An 18,077-nucleotide genomic window follows, 5' to 3' on the forward strand; every position below is an offset into this window, starting at 1 on the left:
CAAAGTAATAATACAAGCATCAGATCCAAAAAGTACCATTCAGATTAAATCAGTAACTGCTGAAAGAATGAGAAAACAAGCCTCAATTCCTACTTTATAAATTCTTTCAAAAAATAAGTATTGGATGTCTAGAATGTGCCAAATATTATTCTAGGTTCTAGGGATACAATGGTGAATAAAATGTTATCTGTATAGGAAGTGTATGTTCTAGCAATTCTTGTAATTATGATGAGGGAGCAGGAGGCTGGCTGAGGACAAAGCAAAAGCTGGCACCTTGCACCCCCTCTTCACCCGCTCCCCTCGGTAATATGTGTGACATTCCTCAGGCACCCCTGACCTCCATAAAAGAGAAACAAATAGTTAACTTGCAGAGATTACAATCCTGCAAGATAGGAGTCTCCCTTGGTTTACCAATGTCCTGGAGATTTACAACAAAGAAGCTATTTTAGCAATAGCACAATTTCCAGAGGCAAATAACTCAGTTCCTCAAGCCCTAAATAAAGTTAAATTTCTTCTAAACCCAAATCTCACTAACAAGGACACTTGATGGGAGAAATGTGAAACTTTATCTCTAGATCTCCAAGATAGTGTTGAGAATCATTCCTAAGCATATGGCCCACTGATACACATCTAAAGGGTCTCACAAGAAGATTTTTATTATTGGTAATGAATAAGCTTTTCCCCAGACAACAGCTAGCCCCTCAAGGTCCTGGAGACCTTGCTTCCAAAATTGCTTAGAGACTAACATCATCCCCTTTGTTCTCACCTACTCAACTCCTGTGTATTTAACCAACCACTCTTCACATCCACGGGGCAGCAGTTCTTTCTGCCCACGGGTCCTGTCCCTGTGCTTTAATAAACCACCATTTTGCACCAAAGATGTCTCAAGAATTCTTTCTTGGTCATCGGCTCCGGACCTCAGCCTACCAAACCTCACCTAGGTTCTAGAACTTCATCATTACATTCAGCAGTTCTGTTTCTAGGTATTTATCCTACAAATACAGACAGTCCTTCAAGTATGAAGTGATTTATGTGCTTTCGAGTACGAAGTGTATTTATATTCAAAGCAGCAATCTTTTTCTTTTTATTTAAGATTTTATCTGTTTACTTGACAGAGAGGAGGGGAGAGAGAACAAGCAGGGGGAGTGGCAGGCAGAGGGAGGGGGAAAAGCAAGTCTTTCCCATGCATCCCAAGGACCCAGAGACCAGGACCAAAGCCAAAGGTAGACCTCCAGCCCACTGTGGCACCCAGGCTCCCCAGGAGCAGTCTTTACAATAACAAAAGATTACACATATCTTATTTACCATTGAAAGGTTAAATAAACTATGCTGTATTGATAATGCAGCTGTTAAAGAGAATGAGGAAGCTCTGCATACATTGCTATGGAAAGATCTCCAAAATATATTAAGTAAAAACAAAAGCAGAAAGTGCCCAGGGGTATATAGTGTGCTACTATTTGTGTGGAAAACAAAGGAGAAAAATATATGGATATATTTGCAAATGCACAGGATTACTAAAAGCAGTTGCCTACAGGAGGAGGGTTGCTGGGAACAGGATTAAAGAAGGCTTATTCTTCACTAAATATCCTGGTGCTTTTGAAATTTGGTATATTTTGCCTCTTCAAAAAATAAAAATATCTTCCCTCCAAAGAAAAGTAGCTACAAAAAAATATTGATTAAAAAATAATTTCATCTTGGTGCACCTAGATGGCTCAGTCCATTGGGCATCTGACTGTTGGTTTCAGCTTGGGTCATAATCTCAAGGTCCTGGATCAAGCCTGGTATTGGACTCCGTGCTTAGTGGGGAGTCTGCTCGAGGATTCTCTCCCTCTCTCTCTGTCCCTCCCCCAATTTGTGCTCACCCTCTCTCTCACTCTGCCCTTCTCTCCACCCCATGCTTTCTCTCTCTTTCTCTAAAATAAATATTTAAAAACAAAAAACACATTCATTTCTGCCTCTAGACATGTGCTGTGTAATATAGCTAAATGGGATAGTTGAGATAACGGCCAATCTGAATTGAGAATATGTTATAAAGTATAAAACACACACCCTATTTCAAAGACTTAGTCAGAAAAATAAACTAAAATATCTCATTAACAATTTAAAAAGTACTAATTGTTGAAATAATATTTGGGCATATTGGGATAAATAAAACTATATTCTTAACATTAATTTCACCTCCTGCTTTCTACCTTTTCCCCCTTTGCCTTGTCTTTTTTTTTTTTTTTTTGCCTTGTCTTTTTTTAAGTAATCTCTACACTTAACATGGGCCTTAACTCTCAACCCTGAGATCAAGAGTGTCATGCTTTGCCAACTGAGCCATTCAGATGCCCCTCTTTTTACTTTTTTAAATGTGACTATTTAAAAATTTATAATCACATAAGATAGAGCATATTATATTTCTATTGGACAATGTTGCTGTAGTCACTGAGTTTTATGGGAACTGTAGCTGTGTCTGGTTTGTTCACCAGTACATATTACGCAAATTAAACAAGTTTCTCTTTACCTACAATTTTGTTCAAAGCCTAGATTGTGATTATGAACATAGTTTCATTAGCTTCCAGCATCTAAACTGTTTCTAGTCTAACATCTTTATGTCATGGAATAGCATTTCCAGGACAAACAATACCATATTTCACCTAAGATGGCATTGATTATAAGATGCATCCCAATTGAGCCTGCTACTTCTCCGCCATCTTGATTCCTCTGATTGATGCATCCCAATTGAAAAGATAACAAATGTGGAAAAAAACAGCCAGTGGCTATGAACATAAACGTTATCCAGATTTTTGAGATGTTAAATATGAAAAAAATGTGCATTTTGGAATCAGTGAAATATGGCAACTGAGTTATTTTGAAATATCAAATGTAGAAGCAGAATATTATATGCTCCATGCCCCATATCCCTCTTGTAAAGGTATATTACATTCTATAAATTGTATGACATTTCTGATATCTCTTCTCTTCCATTTTTCTATTCCAATCGAGTAAACGAAATCTTGTTTACAGGGGCGCCTGGGTGGCTCAGTGGGTTAAAGCCTCTGGCTTCAACTCAGATCATGATTTCAGAGTCCTGGAATGGAGCCGCATGTTGGGCTTTCTGCTTGGCAGGAAGCCTGCTTCCCTTCCTCTCTCTGCCTGCCTCTCTGCCTGCTTGTGATCTCTGTCTGCCAAATAAATAAATAAAATCTTTAATAAAAAAAGAAATCGGGGCACCTGGGTGTCTCAGTGGGTTAAGCCGCTGCCTTTGGCTCAGGTCATGTTCTCAGGGTCCTGGGATCGAGCCCCGCATGGAGCTCTCTGCTCAGCAGGGAGCCTGCTTCCTCCTCCTCTCTCTGCCTGCCTCTCTGCCTACTTGTGATCTCTCTCTGCCAAATAAATAAATAAAATCTTAAAAAAAAAAAAAGAAATCTTGTTTACAGTCTTAGAATTACATGCCTTCCTAACTAAATAAAATCAAAAGGAACTGGATAGGTAAGATGGAGGTATAGAAGGAGTAGAATTCTGAAGCCATTTATTTTTTTATTTATTTGAGAAAGAGAGCAGTGCAGTGAGCCCAGGGAGAGGGTCAAGCAGACTCCACGCTGAGCCTGGAGTCAACTCCAGGCTCAGCCTCAGGACCCTAAGATCATGACCTGAACTGAAATCAAGAGGTGATTTTAGATGCAAAATAGTACCTTTATTTACACTTTATTTACACAAAACAGTACCTTAATTTACGCTGTTTTGTAATGAATTTCCATTTTCTTGATCAGTTGTGTTTTTTTCTTGGTAATTGAGTCTATGATGCAGTATATATATGCTATTATCAAAGTCTACTGAGACAGCTCAGTTATATATATGGTTTATATTTTTGATATGTGATTTTATGCACTATTACTTAGCTATTACAATCTAATAAAAATACGGCAAATTAGTTTTCTTTCTTAAAGCTCTGTACATTAAAATATGTCTGCTCTTTAAAAAAAAAAAAAAACAAAGTCAGATGTGTAACCGACTGAGTCACCCAGGTGCCCCTGAAGCCATTTAGAAGAAACTTTTTAGATAAAGTTGGAGATGAAAAACATTTAGTAATATAAAATCCTGAGGTGGAGAAATGGGCTAAATGGATGATGGGTTTTAAGGAGGGCACATATTGTGATAAACATTGGGTGTTGTATATAAGTGATGAATCATCAAATTCTACATCTGAAACTAATACTACATTGTATGTTCACTAACTGCAATTTAAATAAAAACTTGAAACTAAAAAAAAAAAAGAAAAATAGAAAATATTGTTCCTTAATTATGAACTGTAAAAAAGACCTTGAAGTTTAGCTGTTTAAAACAATATTTGAGACATCTAGTTCTAAGGTTTAAATTAGATTTATTTATTTGTTTGTTGTTTATTTTTATTTATTTGGCAGAGAGAGAGAAAGGGAGAGAGCCCGAGCAGGCAGAGTAAGAAGCTGAAGCTGGTTCACCACTGAGCAGAGAGCATGATATGGGGCTTAATTCCAGGACCCTAGGATCATGCATGACCTGAGACGAAGGCAGACACTTAACCAACTGAGTCACCCAGGCACCCCTTAAATTGGTTTTAATGTCATATTGGTTCTGTCCCAGATTAATGACATAAAATGTTTCACATGTGTTTATTTTATATCTATATGCACCATGATTTTACCATTCTGAAAATTAAAAGTTTTAGAAGTCATCTATGTAGATGTCCAAGTAGGTCAACAGATACAGCCAAGTAAACTGCATTGCTTGAGCACAGTACATCAAGTTCTACTTAAGCCGAGGTAAAGCTTTTCTTGGCTCACAGAGTGATTCTCATGTGTCAGTAACTCTATTTTTTTAACTCTATTTTTATCTTTTAACTCTATTTGTACAGTTTTACCCTCCTTACTGATTTCATTCTTTGTTTTTGTTTTAACTTCAGGCGTGGCCTGTAAGTTAATCTTCACTCATGACAGTGATTAGGACTGTGTTTTTATGATCCATTTGGTGATCTCTGTCTGTGACAGAAATTTATTTTCTCTTATGTGAGAGATGACAGGGGATCTGGTTTGTTCATCCTTGTCTGTATATGAGAGAGCTCTAATTAGTTAAGAATTTAATACCTGTTGGGAAGGAGAGGAGCTCTTTGCGATCTAGACTTGCAAATTTACTTTCAGCCTTTGGCTAAATTTGTTTTAGATCTGAATGTTTTAAGTTCTCAGTGTGTCTACATGTCTTTAAGGCCTTTGCTTCTCATTGTACACCTATGAAATGCTTCCTACTTCTGAGCAGTATACATTAACAGATTAGATTGTGCCTCATATTAAAGATCTCTCTTCTAATTGGTTTATAAATAAGCACTCATATAAAAAATAATCCCCAAATTACCAGAAAATTTAAAAAATAAACTTTTTTAAAGATTTATTTGTTGTAAATATTTATTTATTTATTTGAGAAAGAGAGAGAGAGAGAGAGAGACAAAGCAGGAGGAGCAGAGGGAGAGGGACAAGCACTTCCATGATGAGCATGGAACCTGATATGGGGCTCAGTCCCAGGACTCTGGGATCATGATGTGAGCCGAAGGCAGATGCTTAATTGACTGAGTCACATGGGTTAGACTTTAAAGGAGAAAAAAAAATCATTCTTATACAAACTGCTAGCCAGAAACATTTTTAAAAATTCAAGTTTACATAAGTAAGATGAATCTTTGGGCATATCAGAGAGGCCTAGTAATTTGGGTTAATGAAAAAAAACAGCTATCTGTTGCTTTCTTTGCTTATCAGTATTAAGTATATATATTGTACTATATGTATAAGTACAGTTTAAAAAGTTTTTAACATGTAAACATTTTTTTTTCAAATTTTTATTTATTAAGAAATCTCTACCCCCAGTGTGGGACTCAAACTCATGACCTCAAGATCAAGAATCACATGCTCCACCAACTGAGCCAGCAGGCACCCCAGTAGAGTTTATTTTTTAATGAAGACATAAATTAGTCTGAATTTCCTGACTTTTTATATTGGTTTATTGGTCAAATTGGCTAACCTAACTCCTACATATATTTTAAGATTTTTAAAATTATAAATTTGGCTTCCACTAAATTGAATCGTAATTCTATCAAACATTTTTTTCCAACAGTAAGTCTGTTTTCAATTATGTCAGATTAAAGTAATTGTGAAGAACCTTAGGAAATTTAACTAGTTTGGGTTAATTAATTATTATCATGACAAGCCTAGATTGTTTCTTGGATAGAATATTAAAACCTTGATTACTGAGCATAATTTTACATTTATATACTTTTGGTTCTTATTTCAGTGTGCTATGGAATAAATGATATCTTTAAGTCAAGTTAATAAATGGTTCTTTTTTCCACTTTAAGATATAAAAGGATATGTATAGCTGTATAAAACTGTGTTAATATTTATGGTCTTCGGGCTACCTGGGTGACTCAGTTGGTTAAGCATTTGCCTTCGGTTCAGGTCATGATCCTGGGATACCGGGATTCAGGCCCACATCCGGCTCCTTGCTCAATGGGAGCATGCTTCTCTCTTTCCCTCTGTCGCTCCCCCTGCTTATATGCGCATATGCGCGCTCTCTCTCTCTCTCTGTGTTAAATAAATAAATAAAATCTTTAAAAAAAATTCATGGTCTTTGATGGTCTGCTAAAATGTTTTTATGTGACAAACAGTTCTCAGTAACCTGTCTCCCAGCTTCCTCTAAGAGTTAGTTTGTCTAGGAAGTTGGTTTCTTTGATGAAGTCATAGTTACAAGGATGATTGTATAACTCTAACAGGAGCAATAATGACAGAGAAATACAACTACCTACATGTTTTTTTTTTTTTTTTCAAGAGAAGAGTGGTTTGTTCTAGAATATGAAAAGGTGTGTTGAGAGAGAAAATTTCAGCAAAGTGAATTTTATTTATCTTGGTGTATAATACCGGAGTCTGAAAAGACACTGGACTATGCTACAATTTTGGCAAAGTTCAGTCATTTTTAAGGGGCTTGCTTCCTTGACTTACTCATCAATCCCTAATGTAAAAGGTTCATCTTTACTTTCTGCTTGGATAACAGATTTTGTCTTACCAGAATAAATTTTCTATTCTCTAAATGTTGAATTTATTATATCTTTAATTATTAAAAAAGAAACAAGGAACAAACATTCTTCATTTGAGAAACATCTTAAGTTTCTTATAATCATGTTACAGTATATTTTTCTGTATTTATTTTTATTGATTGTCCCTTTAATTAAATAGATAACTAAGCATTCTTTCTCAGGAACCTATAATTCTATCTTAATCAAATGATCAAATCATCTCTGACATCTCTTTTAAATTTTCCTTCCGAAGGTCACCTCTTGAATGTAGAAAAATAAAAATTTCAGGATCTATTTTACACCTAAATATTTCTTTGAAATTTCCTGGGGAGGGAGAACCAGGGTTTTTTCACTTTATAAAAAGAAACGTATTTGGGGCACCTGGGTGGCTCAGTTGGTTAAGCATATATCTTTGGCTCAGGTCATGATCTCAGGATCCTGGGATCAAGACCCACATCAGGCTCCTTGCTCAGTGGGGAGCCTGCTTCTCCCTCTCTCTCTGCAGCTACCTGCTGTTTGTGCTTGTTCAATCTCTCTCTCTGTCAAATAAATAAATAAAATATTTTAAAAATGAAAAATTGTTCTCCTTTCTCTCTGCCTGCCTCTCTGCCTACTTGTGATCTCTTGTCTGTCAAATAAATAAATAATATCTTTTAAAAAATGAAAAGATGTTAGAAATAATTGTTTACTTTATGTGCTCCATTATTTTTTAATTATCTGTCCCCCCTCCCAACTTTTTATGTTGAAATTCTAGTCCCCAATGTGATGGTATTAGGAAGTGAGGGTTTGGGAAGGCAATTAAGTCACAGAAAAGTAGAGTACTTATGGGTGGGATTAGTGCCTGTACAAAGGGACCCCAGAGATCTCTCTGACCCTATTTCTGCCATGTGAGGATATAAGAAGTTAACAGTCTACAACACAGATGTGGGCAGGTGCACTCATATTGGACTTTCCAGCCTCCAGAATTTTGAGACATCAAACATTGGTGGTTGAAGCCAATCTGTTGTTTTATTATAGCAGCCTGAGCTAAGAGTCATCTGCAGATAGTTTCTGTTTTACTCTGATGCCAGCTTGAAGGTTCTACTATAAGCTACAGGCCAAAGTTTGTGCATTCAGGGACAGTCTTAAAGCCTCATGGAAAGGATCCATTACTTTGAACTATTGATAGCTATTTCCAAGATTAGTCTTTTGGGTACAGACTTCCAAGTGGACATAGCTTAGACAAATTTTACAGCATAGCATTAGACTAAGTCAGGATTTCTTAAGACTCTTTCGTCTGGTAAAAAAAAAAAAAAAAAAAAAAAAAAAAAAAAAAAAACAAAACCAAAAAAACCAAAACTCTTTCATCTGGAAGGAGAAGCTTCTTGAAAGCAGTTTACTGACTCAAGAGCCAGCAATTACAAAGAACTGAATGAGCCAATGAGGGGAGCTTAATCAGGGTTACATAATTTGGAATATTGTTCATGCATTTGTGATGTTCTGCTTTTATGGATATATGAGGAAGCCCTTTTTCATTCTTAGGCTTTCCTCAATTTAGTGGATTGTGCTTTTGTAAACCAAAAGTTTAAAATGGTGTCTGATTCTCATTTGGTCCCTAGAATTAAGAAACATGTTCTGAACCTCCTTACACTTTATGGCAATATTCAAAATGAAACTGTACTCCTGTTTACTAGGATATAATTAAACAAATTGGTTATGTAACCAAGGCTATTCCTGGAATGTCATATTTGAGAATAATTCTCATATAAACATGTCTGACAAGTGTATTATTTAAAAAACAAGCAAACAAACAAACAAGTTGACTGTGTATGGTGAGTCAATGCTTACAACACTGTTCCAGTAAAACTGGAATGGCACAGGGTTCCAGTCTTATAGGTGGTAAGGAAGGGCCCTTTTTGGCAAACCAGGAATGTTAGTAAATTTTAGAGATGCTGAGGAGAGAAATTCACACAAAATCTTAGGTACTACTAGAGAACCCTGGTGCAGAGTTTCTTGAGTTTGGTTCCATAGCCTTGATATAGCAAATTATACAGGCTTTTATCTTATTCATTTAAAAAAATTATTTGAGAGAGAATAAGAACGAGATATAGAGAGAGAGAGAAGGAGAGAGAGAACAGGGAAAGAGGCAGGGAGAGAATATACAAGCAGATTCCTGCTGAGTATAGAGCCTGATGCAGAGCTTGATCTTATGACCCATGAGATCATGACCTGAGCTAAAACCAAGAGTTGGACAGTTACCTGACTGAGCCACTCAGGTGCCCCTATAGAGGTTTTAAAAGTCTAATTTGTGTGTCCTCATGAAAACTTGCAGACAGAAGTTCCTGCACGTTTGGTAATTATTCAGCACAGTATGTCTGGATTTGGAAAGTAAATTCCAGGAGGCTAACATAGTTAATTAACACTGTGGCAATAATCTTGCCAAACATAATGAAATCTCTATTTTTGTGTCAAGGAAAAATCTTGGCAGGTTATTTATGATCATAAGGAAGAGGCAGTCAAGAAACATTGCCAAGGAGTACCTGGGTGGCACAGTGGGTTAAAGCCTCTGTCTTTGACTCAGGTCATGATCCCAGAGTCCTGGGATCGAACCCTGCATTGGGCTCTCTGCTCATTAGGGAGCCTGCTTCCCTTCCTCTCTGCCTGCCTCTCTGCCTCCTTGTGATCCCTGTCTGTCAAATAAATAGAGAAAATCTTTTAAAAAAACAACAACAAAAGAAGAAGGAGGAGGAGGAGAAGAAGAAGAAGAAGAAGGAGAAAGAAACATTGCCAAAAACATGGAAATGGAAAAACCTGGCTCTAAGATGGCAGAGGAGTAGGAGACCTAAATTTTTTCTGGTCCCTAGAATTCAGCTAGACAGTAATCCAACCACTCTGAACACCTGCAAATTCAACAGGAGATCAAAGAAAAGAATAACACCAACAATATGAACAGAAAACTACCGCTTTCTGGAAGGTAGGATGTGCCAAAAAATGATTCTGAGGATATATGGGAAGATAGACCATGAAGGGGGGAGGGAGCCTCCATCAGTCGGCTCCCAGCAAGTGATAGAGCAGCGGACCACAAATTCAGATCTTTTAGAAGTCTACTCTGGTGAGATATGTTGCTCCAGTGGCTAAGTGGGGGTGAAGGTAGGGAGGGCATGGGGGGTGGGATGGAACCCTCCCTGGGACAGTGTGGTCTCAGAATCCTCAGGGTCACAGAAAGACCCATGAGCCTGAGTGCAGCAGAGCTCCCAATTATTAGAGCCAAGCTGGCTGCAAAGAGTGAGCCAAGGAGTGGGCTCTCAGCTCTGGGTTGCCATAAACCATGATCTGCAACACAGTCAGGCCACTACTCGTTGAGCAGGGACCCAACAAGTGACAGATTTGGGGAGACTACCCTTCCTATCCTCCCAGTGGCAGGAGAGTGCACTGCAGGAATCTACATGGTTTGGAGACTCCAAATAGGACCATATGCCAGAGATACAAATGCTCAGTCACAGGCTGGTGAGCATGGAGTGTGGCCAGAGACCAGGAAGAGAGGAGTGATTGCTTTTCTCTGAGGGCTCACTGATGACTAGGGCCCTGAACTCTCGCTCCTCCAGGGCCAGAGATTGGGAGGCCACCATTTTCATTCTTGACCTCTAAAGCTATACAGAAAGACCCCAGAGACCAAAAGTTACTGAGCAGATTCCTTAGCTCAGCCCCTGGCAAGGGCAGCACAATTCCACCTTGGGGAAAGACATTTGAGAATCACTGCAGTGGGCCCCTCCCCAGAAGATCATCAAGAACATCCAGCCAAGACCAAGTATACTAATTAATGAGAACTGTAAACTCCAGTGCTAGGGGAATACAGCACACAGAATTAGTCTTTCAAAGTTTTTTTCCCCCTTACTTTACTTTCCGTTCTTTCCTGTTCTATTTCCTTTGTTAAAATTTATCTTCTTTCCTTTTTCAACTGACTTATCAATTCCTTTTTTTTTTTAATCTTTTTTTTTCATCGCTTCTCGGCCTTTGACTAAAATCAAGTGAACATCTTTTTTTTTTTTTTTCATTCTTACAGTCATATTCTAACCCTTCCTTGTATTTAACCTTATTTTTTCTACATATGTAAGTTTTTCTTTCTTCAGAATTTTGGGATACAGATTCCTCTAACTAAAATATGCCATAAATCTAGTGTATGACTTTGTTCTATCCACCTGCTTGATCATAATATTTCTTTTTTAAATTTATTTTTTCTTCTTTTTTCAACCAATTATCTTTTCCTAGAATCTTCTTAAACTTTCATTTTTACCTTCATAGTCCATTCCTCCTTTGTCTTTATCCTTATTTTTGTGTATATATAAGTTTTTCTTTCTTTAAAATTTTGAGAGGCAGTTTCTTCTAACAGACGAAAATACACCAGAAATCTAGCATATGGCTCTTTTGTATTCACCAACCTGATAACATTCTTCTTCCTTTTCTTTTTTTTTTTTTTTTTTCCTGTTCCACCTAGTTTTGGGTCTCTTCTAATTTTTTTAGTGTATATGTTTCTGGGGTCCTTGTTACCCTTTTAGCATTTTGTTCTCTCATTCATCTATTCTTCTCTGGACAAAATGACAAAATGGAAAATTCACTTCAAAATAACAAGAGGCAGTACCAAGTGCCAGGGAGCTCATCAACATGGACATTAGTAAGATGTCAGAACAAGAGTTCAGAATAACGATTATAAAGATACTAGCTGGGCTTGAGAAAAGCATGGAAGATACTAGAGAATCTCTTTATGGAGAAATAAAATCTAACCAAGTCAAAATCAAAAAGGCTATTAATGAGGTGCAATAAAAAAATGGAGGTTCTAACTGCTAGGATAAATGAGGCAGAAGAGAGAATTAGTGATATAGAAGAAAAAATGATGGAGAACAAAGAAGCTAGCTGAGAAAAAGACAAACTTTTGGATCATGAGGGGAGAATCTGAGAGATAAGTGATACCATAAAGTGAAACAATATTAGAGTAATTGAGATCCCAGAATAAGAAATAGAGAAACAAAAGGTATATGGAGCAAATTATAGCAGAGAACTTCCCTATTCTACCAAATATTTAAAGAAAATTAATACCTATTCTTCTGAAAATGTTCCAAAAAATAGAAATGGATGGAAAACTTCCAAACTCATTTCATGAGGCCACATGATCTTGATCTCCAAACCAAAGACCCCACCCAAAAGGAGATTTACAGACCAATATCCCTGATGAACATGGATGCAAAAATTCTCACCAAGATACATCCAACAGTATATTAAAAGGACTATTCACCATGACCAAGTGGGATTTATTCCTGGGATGCAGGGGTGGTTCAACATCTACAAATCAATCAGTGTGATACATTACATTAATAAAAGAAAGGACAAGAACTGTATGATCCTCTCAATAGATGCACAAGCAGCATTTGACAAAGTACATCATCCTTTCTTGATTAAAACTCTTCACAATAGGGGCACCTGGGTGGCTCAATGGGTTAAAGCCTCTGCCTTCAGCTCATGTCATGATCCCAGGAACCTGGGATTGAGCCCCACATTGGGCTCTTTGCTCTGCAGGGAGCCTGCCTCCCCCTCTCTCTCTGCCTGCCTCTCTGCCTACTTGTGATCTCTGTGTGTCAAATGAATAAATAAAATCTTAAAAAAAAAAAACCTCTTCATAATGCAGGGATAGAGGGTATATATACCTCAATATCATAAAGCCATCTTTGAAAAACCCACAGTGAATATAATTCTCAATGGGGAAAAATTGAGAGCTTTTCCCCTAAGGTCAGGAGCATAGCAGGGATGTCCAGTATCACCACTGCTGTTCAACATAGTACTAGAAGTCCTAGCTTCAGCAATCAGACAACAAAAAGTAATAAAAGGCATCCGAATCAGCAAAGAAGAAGTCAAACTCTCACTTTGCAGATGATATGATACTTCTTGTGGAAAACCCAAAAGACTCCACTGCAAGACTGCTAGAACTCATATAGGAATTCAATAAAGTGTCAGGATATAAAGTCAATGCATGGAAATCAGTTGCATTTCTATACACCAACAGCAAGACAGAAGAAAGAAATTAAGGAGTCAATCCCATTTACAATTGTACCCAAAACCATAAGATACCTAGGAATAAATCTAACCAAAGAGGCAAAGAATCTATACTCAGAAAACTATAGAATTCTCATGAAAGAAATTGAGGAAGACACAAAGAAATGGAAAAATGTTCCATGCTCATGGATAGGAAGAACAAATATTATGAAAATGTCTATGCTACCTAAAGCAATCTACACAGTTAATGTGATCCCTATCAAAATATCATCAACTTTATAAACAGAATCGGGACAAATAATCTTAAAATTTGTATGGAACCACAAAAGATCCTGAATATCCAGGGGAATGTTGAAAAAGAAAACCAAAGCTGGTGACATCACATTTCCAGACTTCAAACTCTATGAAAATCCTGTAATCATCAAGACAGTATGGTACTGGCACAAAAACAGACACATAGATTAATGGAACAGAATAGGGAACCCATGAATGGACCTCAACTCTATGGTCAACTAATCTTTGACAAAACAGGAAAGAACATCCAGTGGAAAAAGGACAGTCTCTTCAACAAATGATGTTGGGGAAATTGGACAGCCACATGCAGAAAAATGAAACTGGACTATTTCCTTAAACCACACACAAAAGTAGACAAAAAATGGATGAAAGACCTAAATGTGAGACAGGAATCCTTGAGGAGGACACAGGCAGCAACCTCTTCAACCACAGCCATAGCAACTTCTTCCTAGACACATTGCCAAGGGCAAGGGAAGCAAAGGCAAAAATGAACTACTGGGACTTCATCAACAGAAAACGTTTTTGCACAGCAAAGGAAACAGTCAACAAAACCAAAAGACACTTGACGGAATGGCAGAAGATATTTGCAAATGATATATCAGACAAAGTGCTAGTACCAAAATCTATAAAGAACTTATCAAACTCAACATCCAAAGAACAAATAATCTAATCAAGAAATGGGCAGAAGACACGATCAGACATTTCTGCAAAGAAGACATCCAGATGGCCAACAGACACATGAAAAAGTGCTCCATATCACTTGACATCAGGGAAATACAACTCAAAACCACAATGAGATACCACCTCACACCAGTCAGAATGGCTTAAATTAACCAGTCAGGAAATGAAAGATGCTGGCGAGGATGCAGAGAAAAGGGAACCCTCCTACACTGTTGGTGGGAATGCAAGCTGGTGCAGCCACTCTGGAAAACAGTGTGGGGGTTCCTCAAAAAGTTGAAAATAGAGCTACCCTATGACCCAGGAATTGCACTACTGGATATTTACCCCAAAGATACAAATGTAGTGATCTGAAGGGCATGGGCACCCCAATGTTTATAGCAGTAATGTCCACAATGGCCAAACTGTGGAAAAAGCCTAGGTATCCATCAACAGATGAATGGATAAAGAAGATGTGATATTGTATATATATATATTATATATATATAATTGAATATATGCAGTCATCAAAAAATGATATCTTGCCTTTTGCAATGACATGATTGGAACTAGAGGGTATTATGCTAAAAGAAATAAATTAGTCAGAGAAAGACAATTATCGAAAGATCTCGCTGATATGTAGAATTTGAGAAAACAGGCAGAAGATCATGGGGAAAGAGAGGAAAAAAATGAAACAGGATGAAACCAGAGAGAGAGAGAGACAAACCATAAGAGACTCTTAATCTGGAAACAAACTGAGATTTGCTGGAGTGAAAGAGGGTGGGAGGAGGAATGGTTGGGTGATGGACATTGGGGAGGGTTTGCGCTATGGTGAGTGCTGTGAATTGTTTAAGACTGATGAATCACAGTCCTGTATCCCTGAAACAAATAATAAATTCTATGTTAATTAAAAAAAAAACACATTGAAATGGATAAAAGGAATGACTGAGTGTCCTTTCAGTGGAGGGTTAGGTATTATCTAATGGATCCTGAGGACATTATCTGAAGGGCTGTATACCTGTGATTGTCTTTCTATTGGCTAGGCGGTTTTACAATTCTGTAAACTTAAAAGTCTAATTACAGAAAATGCATAGTAATGCAAATGAACGATGAACTACAGTTGATTTCTGCTCTAGGAAAAGATGCCCCCTTAGACTTTTTTGCCCTATAAGTAATTAAAGTTTTATATCTATTAGCAAATTCTTTTAAGCATTTCTAACTGCCTATATGTCTGTTCTTCAAATTCTCCCTTACATCAGTTTTAACATCTTATTTGTTCCCTCATCCATTAATGAGTTGAATGAAATCTTTAACACTTTAAAAAAAAGAAAAGACAGTGCTTCCTATAGGATTTAATCTTCAGTCTCCAAAGACCTTTTGTAGTATTTGATCATGGGTAATGCATTCGTGTTATTGGACATTACTCCAGAGGTCATATAAACAGCTATTTTTAAATCCTGAAGCATCTTGGAATAATCTTTTCCCTTTTCAATTTGATGATATGGCACATTCTTTAAATGTTCATTAAAATTACTAGAAACATACCAGCTATGTTATAAACCATCAATTCACAGATGTAGGCAACTAAGAATCATGTTTGTAGTCTAGGACTCTCCCCACGCTGGCTGTAATGGCCCTAGCCAGTCACTTTATATAAGTCACAAGAAATCAAATACATAAATACTAAGTCTTATTCCATCATGGATCAAAGAAGCAGAGAAAGCTAGGCTACAGAATGAGAAAAAATGAAACATAACAGAAAGAAGTAGAGTGAAAGGTAGAAAAACAGTATTTTCATGGATTTCTAAGGACTGTTTGGGTCCTAGACACTTCCTAAAACTGACTCCATTCCTGCCCCTAGGATCGATGAAGCACTTCAATACACTTAAAGATACTTGTTCACTTTTTTCATAAAGTAGCTTAAGTTCACTTATGTTCCTTGTGACTAAAAAGTCTTATTTGATAGTTATAAAATTGCTTAATACTATTAAGGGTACTGTAATAATTATTTTCACCATCATATGACTTTGGAATACATTTATATGTCTAAAAACCTTATGTTTAGAATTCGTAGGTGAATTTTTGGGTTGTGTATTCTAAGTTCAAATGTACATTTGGAATATATTCTATTTAATTTATAATTTCTGTGTAATACTCTGCTTTTAGTTTAAATTTTTATTTAAATTCTAATTAGTTAACATACCATGTTAATAGTGGTTCAGGAGTAGAATTTAGTGATTCATCACTTACATACAACACCCAGTGCTCATCATAACAAGTGCCCTTAATACCCATCACCCATTTCTCTCATCCCCACTCACCTCCATCAACCCTCAGTTTGTTCTCTATACTTATGAGTCTCTTATGGTTTGCTGACAAGCCATGTTTTTTTTATCTTTCCCATAAATGTTCATCTCTTTTTGTTTCTTAAATTCCACATATGACTGAAGTCATATGGTAATTTTCTTTCTGACTGACTTATATTGCTTAGCATAAAACACTCTAGTTCCATTCACATCCTTGCAAATGGCAAGACTTCATTCTTTTTTAATGACTTATATTCCATTGTATATACATATATATATATACACTACCTCTTTATCCATTCATCTGTTGATGGACACTTGGGATCTTTCCATAGTTTGGCTCTTTTTGATAATGCTGCTATAAACATCAGGGTGAAGCCATTTGTATAACATCAAATTTGTATAAACATCAGGTGTAGCCATTTGAATCCTTTTTGTATCCTTGGGTAAATACCTAGTAATGTAATTGTTGGATTGTAGGGAAGTTCTATTTTAAAATTTTTGAGGACACCCCATACTGTTTTCCACAGTGGCTGTACCAGATTGCATTCCCACCATCAGTGCAAGAGGGTTCCCCTTTCTCTGCATCCTTGCCAACATCGGTTGTTTCCTGTGTTGTTAATTCTAGCCATTCTGACAGGTGTACAGTGGTATCTCATTATGGTTTTGATTTTATTTCCTTGATGATGAGTAGTGTTAAGAATTTCTTCATGTGTTTGTTAGCCATCTGGATGTCTTCTTTGGATAAATATCTATCACGTCTTCTGCCCATTTCTTAATTGGATTGTTTTTTGGGTGTTGAGTTTGATAAATTCTTTATAGATTCTGGATACTAACCCTTTATTAGACATGTCATTGGCAAATCCCAATCATGGACTTCCTTTTAGTTTTGTTGATTATTTCCTTTGCTGTGCAGACATTTTTAATTTTGATTAAGTCCCAATAGTTCATTCTTCCTTTTGTTTCCCTGGCCGTCGGAGATGTATCTAGGATGAAGTTGCTACAGCCAAGGTCAAAGATGTTGCTGCCTATCTCCACTAGGATTTTTATGTTTTTGTGTCTCACATTTGTGTCTTTCATCCAATTTGAATTTATTTTTGTGTATGGTCTAAGAAAGTGGTTCAATTTCATTCTTCTGCATGTTTCTGTTTTCCCAACACCATTTGCCATTTGTTGACGAGATTGTCCTTTTCCATTGGATTTTGTTCCTGCTTTGTTAATGATTAGTTGACCATATAGCTGTAGGTCCACTTCTGGGTTTTCTTTTCTGTTCCATTGATCTATGTGTCTGTTTATGTGCCAGTACCACCAGTACCATCAGGATGGTACTCAATAATTATAGCTTTGTAATGTACCTTCAAGTCTGGAATTGTGATGCCTCTAGCTTTGCTTTTCTTTTTTAGGACTACTTTGGCTATTTGGGTTTTTTTGTGATTCCATGCAAATTTTAGGATTGTTTGTTCTAGCTGTGTGAAAATTGCTGGTGGTATTTTGATAGGGATTGCATTAAATGCATAGTTTGCTTTGGGTGGTATAGACATTTTAACAATAATCGTTCTTCCACTCTGTGAGCATGGAATGTTTGTTATTCCATTTTTGTGTGTGTCCTCTTCAATTTTTTATGTTTTCTAAGTACAGATTATTTTCATTAGGTTTATTCCTAGGTAACTTATGGGGTTTGTTGCAATTGTAAATGGGATTGATTCCTTGGTTTCTTTTTC

The sequence above is a fragment of the Meles meles genome, chromosome 1 (assembly GCF_922984935.1).
Source record: "Meles meles chromosome 1, mMelMel3.1 paternal haplotype, whole genome shotgun sequence".
NCBI lineage: Eukaryota > Metazoa > Chordata > Mammalia > Carnivora > Mustelidae > Meles > Meles meles.